The following is a 10,705-nucleotide window of genomic DNA, read 5'->3' as shown; positions in this document are numbered from 1 at the left end:
ACAAAGTCATCGTCTATTTTTGTTTTCTTTTGTCTATTTTAAATTAAAAAAGTGACAACAGTGTCGTCGATTTTAATAGCTATATTTTTTATTCATTTTTTTTCATTTGAAAATAATAGACAATTAAGATAAATAAATTTTTAAATATAAAAATAAAATTTATACTAAAGATTAAAAAATGAGGCAAATAAATTTTTAAAGAATATTCTATTATTATGTATCAATAGGATCACTACACCAAATTGAACAGATAGCTACACTTAATTTGTGACAGTTGTTTTAAGGGTCTTTATTAATTAACATTGTGACACTTATACACTTAATTTTAAAAGCGTCAGTACTCTGTCTATATCTTTCACTATTTTTTTTAACTTTCTAATTTTTTCAAAACTGGATTTCACTATTTCACTGTGGTTTCCGATGAGATGAGAAGAGGTGAAGAATAGGGAAAGTAACACAGCAAGCTTCACCATGCTTCAGTTCGTCGTTCATCGTCTCACCATTCACCATCGCGGTTCGCATTCGCTGTTCATTGTCGCGGTTCGCGTTCGCCGTCCCTGCGTTGTCCTTTCTTTTCCTCTCTTTTCCGAGTGCGAACCCTAATTCTCCGTACGGTGACTTTTTCTTCTCTTCCAACCTCAATACTTGACTTTGATAGTGAGTATTCAATTGTTCTTCTATTATAATTTTTACCCTGCAATTTTTTTGTTGTTGCTTAATGTTTGTTGTGCTGAAATTGTTGCAATTGTTGGTTCTTAGTACTCTATTTTGTTGTAATTTATCGTAATGATTATATCCTCATGTTCATATTTGCTATTTTTATTTGAATTCTCTTATTTATTTTTCCGCACTCAACATGTTCGATAAAATGCTTCAACTAGATTTCTTTGAATGCTGTATTTCTTATTTCTTCTTTTGATTTCTTTGATTTTTTGTGCCTTGATGATATCATGAACGGGTTAGTGACCTTCTTGAATTATGCAAATTGCTACAACAGAGATGGAAAAGCTAATTTGCTGAACTTATTGTTCACTGGTGGTTAATCACGAGGTATGATTTGAAAACTGTTACGATTGCCCTATATCTATAGCTTTATAATTATGGAAAGTGATATGCAAGTGATTATCCAACAAGAAATTAAAAAAAAAAGAAGAAACAGAACAAAAAATCCAAATGGTATTGTTCTACTCAATGAATAAATGTTCATGTGAGTGAAAACCATTTCCAGAAAAGGATTCCATTTTTACATTTTGATTTTGATTTGATATAATTTGGTACTTTTAATGTTGCTTGTGATTTTCAATTTTTCATTGATTCTTAATATGAGAGCTCATGCTTTATATCTTATTATGTGGTAGATTGTTTTGTTGAAAGCTTTAAATTTTATTTGCTTTAGAATTCATTTTTATTTTCCTAGCACATAACCTGCTCAATGAAATGCTTCAACTAAATTAACAAACAGGTTGGCAAATGCTTCAACTAAATTAACAAACAGGTTGGCTGTGGAAAACTTGAATGAGTTGTGCTGGTACCCTAAAATGTGGACAGGTATTTCTCTAAACCCTTCTGAATGAGCTTTACTATCTAATTCCGAAGGCACAATTTGGACAAGTATTTTTTCTAAAACTTGGGTTTTATACATTAGCTAATTAAGTCAAGTTTATTTTTCGTTTAAACTTTTCAAACTCTGCTTGATTATGTGCTATGAGTTATGACTGTCCCGGTCATCAATTTGTGACATCAGTCTCTATTTTGTAGATGGCTCACGTCAGGTGCATAGTTCAGCAAGCTTAGGGGTAAAAACTAATTATTCTTTATATTCCTTATATTTTGATTCCACTTACATATTAAATGAGTATGACTTATTTTTCTTCTAATTTTAGACTAAGGTTTCATATCAGTGAGTCAATGACAATATAATTCATGATAATTATTAGTTCGCACGTCATGTTACAAATTAAAATGATAAATAGTCTTTTTCCCCTCCTTTTATTAATCTAATGAGTTTTAGAATTGAGTTATAAATAGTTTTTAGTGTTGAGTGACACCAGGTACTTTTTAAAAAAATCTATTTTTGTAACTGGGTCTTCTTTGTTCTCCTTAAAGGTTGGAACTTGTTTTTAAACTAATGTTAGCTTAGTTCAAGTGGTTCTGCATTGGTTAATTGGTATAATTTGGTCAATGTCTAGTTCTAGTATGCCTATAAGTTGAAACTATTTAATTTGGTTAATGTCTAGTTCTAGTATGCCTAATTAATTGTTATTATTTAATTAGGAGTTTTGATGGACATTATCTTTACTGCATATTTAATTAAGGCATTCGAATCCAATCCCATCGATAAGGCTTTGTTCATTACGTGGTGCTATGGCTCATGTATTTTGTATATCTGATTTTTGAGATATATGCCACAGGCCAGGTTCGATCAATGTTCAAATTTGTGTTCTCCAATCATTACGGATTCACCTTTAAGACATTTTTAATTGTGTTCTGTTTTAGTCATAAATAATTACTACTTTCCAATTTTTTGTAGAAAAATTTAACCTATTGGAATAATTACTATTTTGCATTTTCTTCTTATTGATGCACTTACCACTGTATATGATGGGTGATTCTGGCACCGTGGAGTCTGTGTTTAGGGCCATTCTATTTGTATGAAAATATTAATTATTTAGAAATTTCTTCCTGCAAATTTAGAGCATGCTTTGTATTTCACTGATATTGAATGGCTTACACCTTTTGGACATTAATTTGAGGCAATGAACAATAGTAATCTAAAACCTAGTTCAAGAAATGTACTATGCTTGTGCTTGATTGTTGCTAGTGGTTCCAGGCTGGTTAATTTTTCTGTGTAAAATATCAATAATAGAGCAGATATAATAACTCTTATTATTTCTCACTGTTACAACTCTTACACTGTATACATACCCAAGCATAGTTTAGTTGTTGATGAAGCCCTCAAATATTTTAATCTTTTGCTTATAACTACTACTTCTTGCTCTTGGATTATTTTCATAGTTTATTCTTGTGTTTTCAACCCGGATTTGAAGTGACTGAAGATTGATCATTCACCATAAGGCTTTTGGACTGAACCAGAATAATGTTGTCAACTGCAAAAGAAGCTATTGAGCTTGCATCAGAGGGACTGGATACCATTGAAGCAATTGATTGTGATTTAGGATCATCTTGGAGTTTCCTTTTGGGAACTTGATTCCAAGTATACTGTGTTGGTATGGTGCAATCAAATACTTCAATGTTTCCTTCTGAATTGAGAGGTGAAAAGGTTTGATTAAGGCCTATCTGTGAAACCTTTGTCATGTTTGGATCAGGAATGATGTTATTAGTAGCTAGTGCTCTTCTTTGTTCTGTTTTATTAAGCTCTGACAAAGTGAAATCAGATTCATGAAGTTGCACTAATCCATTATTTGGACATCTGAAGCCGTCAATTGAAACTACATTTTGTTGCTTGTTCATAGAGTTACTTAATACTATAGCTTCCGGGATCTTTCGGATTCAAATCCGGATTCTTTATTCCACTTGAGGAGCACTTCTTCTGATCTCTCTGCTTCTGCAACCTACTCAAGTAGAGCCTGTATTCCAAGGTATGATGCTGAGTGTATATGTTATGGTCTTCAATAGAATTAAGCATTTATGGTTGAGTAGAGACGGGTTCTAAACATCATTGTCCACTTGATTTGCAGATATTTGGAGCCAAATTGTCTGAAGGTGTTTTCATTGGCTCATTTCTCTCCATGTCATCAATAGCAGTGGTATGTTTTCCCTGTTTCTCCAAACCAAAAATTACTGTATATTCCCCCCTTCATACTAAATCAGTTAATGGTTCCATCCCCACACCTTTATCCCAAATCCCAAACATGAAAACCTTATAAGTTCATTTAATTGTAAATTTTTATGAGCTTGGGGTTATGCCATGTATTTCAAACAAATTCAAGTGTGCATTCTTGGTGGTAATCTTTCTTTGGATATTTTTAATTTCCTATATTTCATGTTCCATTGCAAGTCCTTTTATTTGTGAATGCATTCTAATCATTGCATTCTCTCATTTGCAGAGGACAAGAGTTGCTTGTGAAGTAATTGTTGAAGCTGGATACTATTGAGGTTGAAGGTGAAGCGAAGTTGCGGAGAAAAGTTGAGGATTAAGTTACAAGTACAATTGTTAGCTTTATATGTTTGGATTAAGTTGGGATTTTTTGAATTTATATTTTATGGATTATGACTATGTAAAATTTGTAGAATTCAATTTTGAAATATATTGTTTCTATTTTTGTAAAACTTGTGAGATTGAGTTTAAATTTGTTGAAATATAATGCTATTTATTATTTTGTTGGTAGACACATAAATTATTATTTATAATAGTAATAATTTTTTAATAATTAATAAAAGAAAGCATTGATGTTGGAGAGATTATGACAGTTTAAAACCGTCACTAAATATAGGAAAAAACTGTAATAAGAATTAATAATTTAGTGATGGTTTTAAATCGAAAAATCATTACTAAAAATATTGTGACGGTTTAAATAGTCTATAAATATACCTAAAAATTGTCATAAGAACTAATAACTTAGGGACGGTTTAAAATAGTCATGAAATCTAAAGAAAAATGGTCAAAGGAATTAGTAATTTAACGACAGTTCTAAAACGTTGCGAAATACAGCATAAAAAACACCTTTACAAGTGTTACAGATTAGTGATGGTTTTATACTTCAAAAACCGTCACAAACAATTTAGCGACACTTCTTACCAACGGTGGTCCAAAACCGTCACTATGTTAACTGGCGACGCTCAAATTTGTGACATTTTTTTTATCGTCGCAAAACCATTTTTTGACTGTTAAAACCGTCACCAAGCATTAAAAAAAAACCATCGTCAAAATGCTATTTTGTTGTAGTGGATGCCTAATAATATTGATTCACAAGAAGAAAACTATACATATAAAAAAACTAAAATACATGTAAAATTAAATAACAAAACAACTTCTAAACTTTTTCCCGTTATGTGTGGTAATTATGAAACTATACATATAAAAATACTGAAATAAGGAGAAGAGAACTACTAGCTTACAAGTATGGTATATTAAGAGGGAAAAAAGTGGCTGAACACATAAATAAAGGTCACTAAAACTAACTAATATCTGTTTGCTCTTGCTTCCAAAGCATGGACACAAAATTTGCATAGCTATAGTTTAGCACCTTGTCTTCCATACCACCAAGTCATTTCATATACTTTCATTTTTCTTCCTTTTCCTCCACATAGAGACTGAATTGAAAATTGAGTGAACTATAGACTTTCATAATAACTAAACCTTGATAATGTGCTTCACAAAGATTGCAACAATCAATGTTGTTTTAACTAGTAATGATAATGACATAGGAATATGAAGGAGGAGAGAAAGGATGACATACTTGATACCATATGCAGACTGCAGTTACCGGAATGAAAATGGCGAAAACTTGCCATGCCACCTGAGACATCACTGCAATAGTTCCCAGAATTTGTATTACAGAGAAAGCACACCATCTTAATTTGGTTGCCATCTCCAAATCTAGAATACTTTGATTTGTAGAGACCTGAAAATGGAAAAGAAAATAGTTGTTATTAACCTTCCATTTCACTTAATTCTAATTAGTCCTTAGATACTTCTTTAAATAGTTTGGTGTATCATATTCCAAGGTGATCATATTCTCCAAGAATTAGAATAGGGTCGTCATGCGTTTGATCATATCTTTAAATAGCTTTGAGCTATTGACCCACTATCTTCGCCTAATGAGTATGCAACTGCACTAACCCATATATATGCAGCTTTATCTTATTCCCCATAAAAATAAATTAAAAATATAAAAAAAATAGTCAAATTCAGAGAACTCAGGTTTCTGAAAGAGCCACTTTGAGCGTGAGGTGATGGAGACTTTAATGGACCCTCTCCTAAAAAACATTTTAACTTCCAGAATGATGATACACCCTCTTCAGCTACTCTACTATTTGTTCTTAGTGCCAACGCTGTGCAATAAACCACAACCTCTAAACTTGAATATTGGGAGTTTGGGACTCTTAAGAAAAAAAAAGGGTATTGGGACTCTTGATAGAAATGGAATGTGCACTGTTATCTCAATTCTCAAGTTTAAATCACTTGGTTACTGGTAAAACAATTTGCCAACAAAATCATGTCACAATACAAAGACAGTTGATGGTGCATTGTCAATTTCTCATTCAGCCTACAATAACATTAGTCGTAAGGAATGTACTTTAATTAAATTAATGTGACAAGGATAACACAAAGTAACAATACTAATAAAAATAATTGTTATTAAAATACTAAAATGGAAGTCAGATTTTTTTCCCTCCAAAGAAATGCAACAGAGCATGGTCGGATTTTACTTTGGTTCATTAGAGAAAGAGTAGGCACTAGGCTAGAAAAAACAACACACATACCGACCCTGCATATACTTCACCTTTGCAAAAAAATAATAATAAAAAAAGGTGCTTGCATTGAGCAAAAATCAGAAACTGAATATTGAAGCATCTTCAACGAAAACAAGGATCAAACAGTTCATCTCAATAAAATCAATCCAAAGAAGTGGTTATACTTGGAAATGAAAGAGCCCTACAAGCACAGGAAGCAAGATCTATACATTATACTAGACTGAAAACACAGTAACAGCATGGTCATCAATGTCAAAATAACATCTATCTTTTGTGATCAATCTTAACTCGTTGGAATGTTAGATAAATGTTTCATGTTTCTTCAATGCAATTAATTATGTATGTCTATGTGTCTATATTATTCCCAATGTAATTAAACTAATCTTAACATTTAGGATATAACAATAAAATTGCATATAGCAAAGTCTAGATTGACATGCAAGAAATAACAACAAGTTCACTTAACAATTTGAGGAAGACGATTTATCTATCGAGGGATGGAGCTTCTGCACTTTGATTTATCCATCAAACACCTCTCATCATTTTAGTGAGACGATCGCCGCTCTCGCCAACGGAGATGTTGAGGACAAGCTTCTGCACTTTGATTTCCCTCATAGGGTTCGCAAGCTTCTTCTCTTATGCCTGCATACATTAAAGTGTTCACACTCATTCCAAGTTGTATAAGAACAAAAACAATTCAATATATAAACAAAATCTGAACGTAGATCTAATCTGAAGAAACATATGCATATGAAGAAAGGAATAACCATGGCGCTTAGGGGAAGGAAGTGAAATGCAGCAGCGCAGCAACAACAGAAATGTCAATTCACTCTGCTTTCTAGGGTTTATGAACTAACTATTTCTCTATACAAAATCTTCATTCATAGAACCGAATCAAAGAAGAGAGAGAGAGAGAGAGAGAGAGAGAGAGAGAGAGACTGAACAACAGAGCGGTGGCGACGCGAAGACAGTGCGGCGGCAGCGGAGAGGGAAGGTTGGTTTTTGAGGTGAAATGGAGAAAGCACAAATTAGGGTAAAATGTAACCTGTGAATTGGGGGGAAACGAGTGAGGCGGGAAATAAGAGCGGGGGTAATTTGTTGTTGATAAAAATCGACGACAAAAGTGGTCGAATTTAGTTAAAAAATAAATCAACATCCTGATCGTTGATTTTATATAATAGATCTAACACTGCAAAGATTCTCTATCGTTTAAATTTATCGACACTAAAGGCTGTCGATATTATAAATATTAAAATAGACGAAGTATCTGTCGATTTTAAAAAAAGTATTTTCGTCCTTCTTTACGGTCGACATTACGACGATAATATTAAAGTCGCTAAAAAAATAGACAAGTTTGTTGTCGATTTTAATATTTTTATTTCTGAATTATTTTTTTATTGTATCGACGAAAAATCGTAAAAAAATATTGACATTAAATGTAGCCATCGATTTTTGGCGTCGATAATTACAATGTTCCTTGTAGTGTTAGTGTGTTTATTTATATTTTATTTATTATTTTATTATAAAATAGTTATTCCGATTGAACTATGATTAAACTGGTTGGACTTGTAAATCAGTGAACTAGTAACTAAAACAATTCAGTGACTGGTCTGATTTTTAGAGGTTTGGTTAAAATCGTTTTCAAAGGTAGTTATAAAATGACAATGATATTAAAACCGTTATAAAAAAACACACAAAAGACAATTGTTCATAAACCATTCTTAAAGTCATCAACAAAAGGCAACGGTTTTCAAACCGTTGTCCAAATTATTAACAAAACTGCAACGGCATAAAACCATTGCCTATCCTGTTACGATCTTAAACCATTGCATAATGACAGACAACAATAATTAAAAACGGTTCTTTAAAAATTATTGTCAAAACCATTGTCTATGACAGTAACAAGGGTAACAGTTTTTTTGTTGTCGTTGACTTAGGTAAAAAAACGTTGCCTTTAGAATTGGTATCAGCAGCATATACCATAGATCAAAAATCGTTGCCAAAACGTTGCTTAAAATTTTAGGAATAGTTTTTCAATCTATGACAACGATTTTCGACCATTACAAAAACTCTTATTTGTGTAGTGTTCATATCAAAATCAAAGACTACTATTAAGATATATTTCAAAGCACCAATACTTCAAAGTATCATTCTAACTTTCATCTATCTTGCTGTATCGTTTTTGGACTAAAATAATGAGGTTTAAACCAAAATGTTGTTCAACAAGAGTCAGCTAGAATTGATATGATAATTGCCCTCGTCAAAAGACAACCTAAAAATGATCATTGAGGATAGTTAATATCATGATATCACTTTTTCTAAAAGCTTATATAAAATTGATAGAAAAAGATAATATGAATAGTTATGTCTCTAAATTTTTTTTTCAAGTAAGAGTCTCTTTTAGATTTATTTGATTTTTTTGTGTAGGCCTTCTTTTCTCTTTTTATTTGCCTTATGCTATTTTTTTTAAGATTCACCAAGAACCAAACTCTAGATCTTTCAAATATAGAACTCTGATATCATATCATGATACTACTTTTTCAAAAAATTTTAATTGATAAAAAATAATATGAATAATTATATTTTTAACAATTAAAAATACGTGTTAAATGTCTATCTTATACATACATCACATCATAGATCCGTGGGATAAATACAATGGTTGTCGAAGAGCAAATTAAAGGAAATAAACCGGATATCCCCCATATGCTCATCCCTTAGTCAATCACATTCTCGTATTACGTTCATCTTTTCGATAGGGATTAATTTTGAGAGTTGGAATACCTTTAGTGGATATCCCCTGTCGCTCCTACATACATGTACAGGAACAACAATAATTTAGGATATGCTAATTTAACACATATAAAACAGAGCAACCAACCAATAATGAAGGGAAAATTTTGAGCTATCCTCTTTTTTTTTTTTTTTCTTTTCAAGTGAAAAAAAAAAATTAGAATTTTTCTTTGAATTATTGATTGCTTAATTGAATTTTTTTTAACGACTAGCTTAATATTTTCGTTTTGTTATAAATTATAAAATTTTGCATATGGGATTGTGACAATCCGTTCTTTCTTTTCTTTGGAGTGATTGTGACAGTTATTTTGGCCAAGAATGAACAAATGGACGGACACATATGAATTGTCTCTTGCATACATGGATATATAGGCGTGGCCATAATAAAAGGCATATTATCTATATAGTTAGTATGTTCATTCCACTAGGCTAGCTAGTAGGCACAGAAATATACAAATATCTTACAAGGTTGTGTCGTTTTACTTTAGGCTTTTGCTAATTATGTGCTAGTACTTAAAAATAATCATTAAGATTTTTTTTAAAAAAAAAATAGACAAAACAAAAGTAATTTTTTTCTTCTTTTCGAAAATTTTACGATGGTGAACTAGTTACATATATACTCGTCCCAAATTAACTTAAGAGAGATTATAAGAAATAATAATAGAATTGAAATTGAATGGATCTAATTCAACTGTTAAAATTTAAGTAAATAAAAAATATATGAATGATTATATTTTTATTACGTCTCTTTGCATAAGAATTTTTTTTTTTATTTTTGTGATTTTTTGGTTAAATTACACAGTTACTCTCTACACTTTTAGTAAAATTGCAAATTAGTCCCTACACTTTAAAAGTTTGTAATTGGGTCCTTAAAGATAATTAAAATTTGCAATTTATCCCCGTCATTCAAAAAGTGTTTGATTTAACAAAATATTCTCAGCATATTCTCAATTTTAACAGAATATTCTCAGCATATTCTGAGAATATTCTATTAAATCAACACTTTTTGACTGGCGGGGACTAAATTACAAATTTTAATTCTTTTTAGGGGCTCAATTACAAATTTTTAAAGTGTAAGGACCAATTTACAATTTCACTGAAAGTGTAGGGACCAACTGTGTAATTTAACCTTTTTTTATTGCTCTTATGTAAAAGTTATTTATTTTAGGATATCTGAGATATATAATCATTTATGTATCTCTTTATTTTTATCAATTTAATTTTTTTAAAAAAAATGATATCATAATATAATATCATAATTGCTATGACCTAAAAATTTAGAATTCGATCTTTATTAATTATAAAAAAAAAATTAGTATAAGATAATAATAGAAACATAAAGAAAATCTATACAAAAAAAATACTTAAATCCAAAAAAAATTCTTGCACGAGGGATATGTAACACTCCGTTTGGTTTGTATGTATGTCAGGCTAAGACATAGATACAGTGGAACCTGTCTTTTGTTTGGTTTGT

At 31.0% G+C, this 10,705-nt stretch overlaps 2 long non-coding RNA genes across 5 annotated transcripts; one reads left to right on the top strand and one right to left on the bottom strand.

Annotated features, from left to right (window-relative positions):
- Window positions 1–244: 244 nt before the first annotated feature.
- Window positions 245–4,290, top strand: LOC112776139 (uncharacterized). Of its 3 annotated transcripts, none has more exons than XR_011876969.1 (8): window positions 245–609; window positions 964–1,050; window positions 1,463–1,548; window positions 1,759–1,796; window positions 3,048–3,280; window positions 3,474–3,599; window positions 3,699–3,767; window positions 4,068–4,290. It is a non-coding gene; the product is annotated as an uncharacterized lncRNA (long non-coding RNA). The 3 variants fall into 3 exon arrangements; XR_011876967.1 differs by having other exon boundaries at window positions 3,016–3,280; XR_011876968.1 differs by having other exon boundaries at window positions 393–657; window positions 998–1,050; window positions 3,016–3,280.
- Window positions 4,291–4,895: 605 nt separating this feature from the next.
- Window positions 4,896–7,511, bottom strand: LOC112779328 (uncharacterized). 2 transcript variants are annotated; one of them, XR_003190657.3, is made up of 4 exons: window positions 7,206–7,511; window positions 6,905–7,080; window positions 5,421–5,585; window positions 4,896–5,274 (listed from the first exon to the last, which is right to left on the bottom strand). It is a non-coding gene; the product is annotated as an uncharacterized lncRNA (long non-coding RNA). The 2 variants fall into 2 exon arrangements; XR_003190656.3 differs by lacking the exon at window positions 4,896–5,274 and having other exon boundaries at window positions 5,304–5,585.
- Window positions 7,512–10,705: the final 3,194 nt, after the last annotated feature.

This window comes from Arachis hypogaea, chromosome 19 (assembly GCF_003086295.3).
Source record: "Arachis hypogaea cultivar Tifrunner chromosome 19, arahy.Tifrunner.gnm2.J5K5, whole genome shotgun sequence".
NCBI classification, from domain to species: Eukaryota; Viridiplantae; Streptophyta; class Magnoliopsida; order Fabales; family Fabaceae; genus Arachis; species Arachis hypogaea.
Note: the sequence above shows the minus strand (reverse complement) of the source record. Positions and strands in the feature narration are given on the sequence as shown.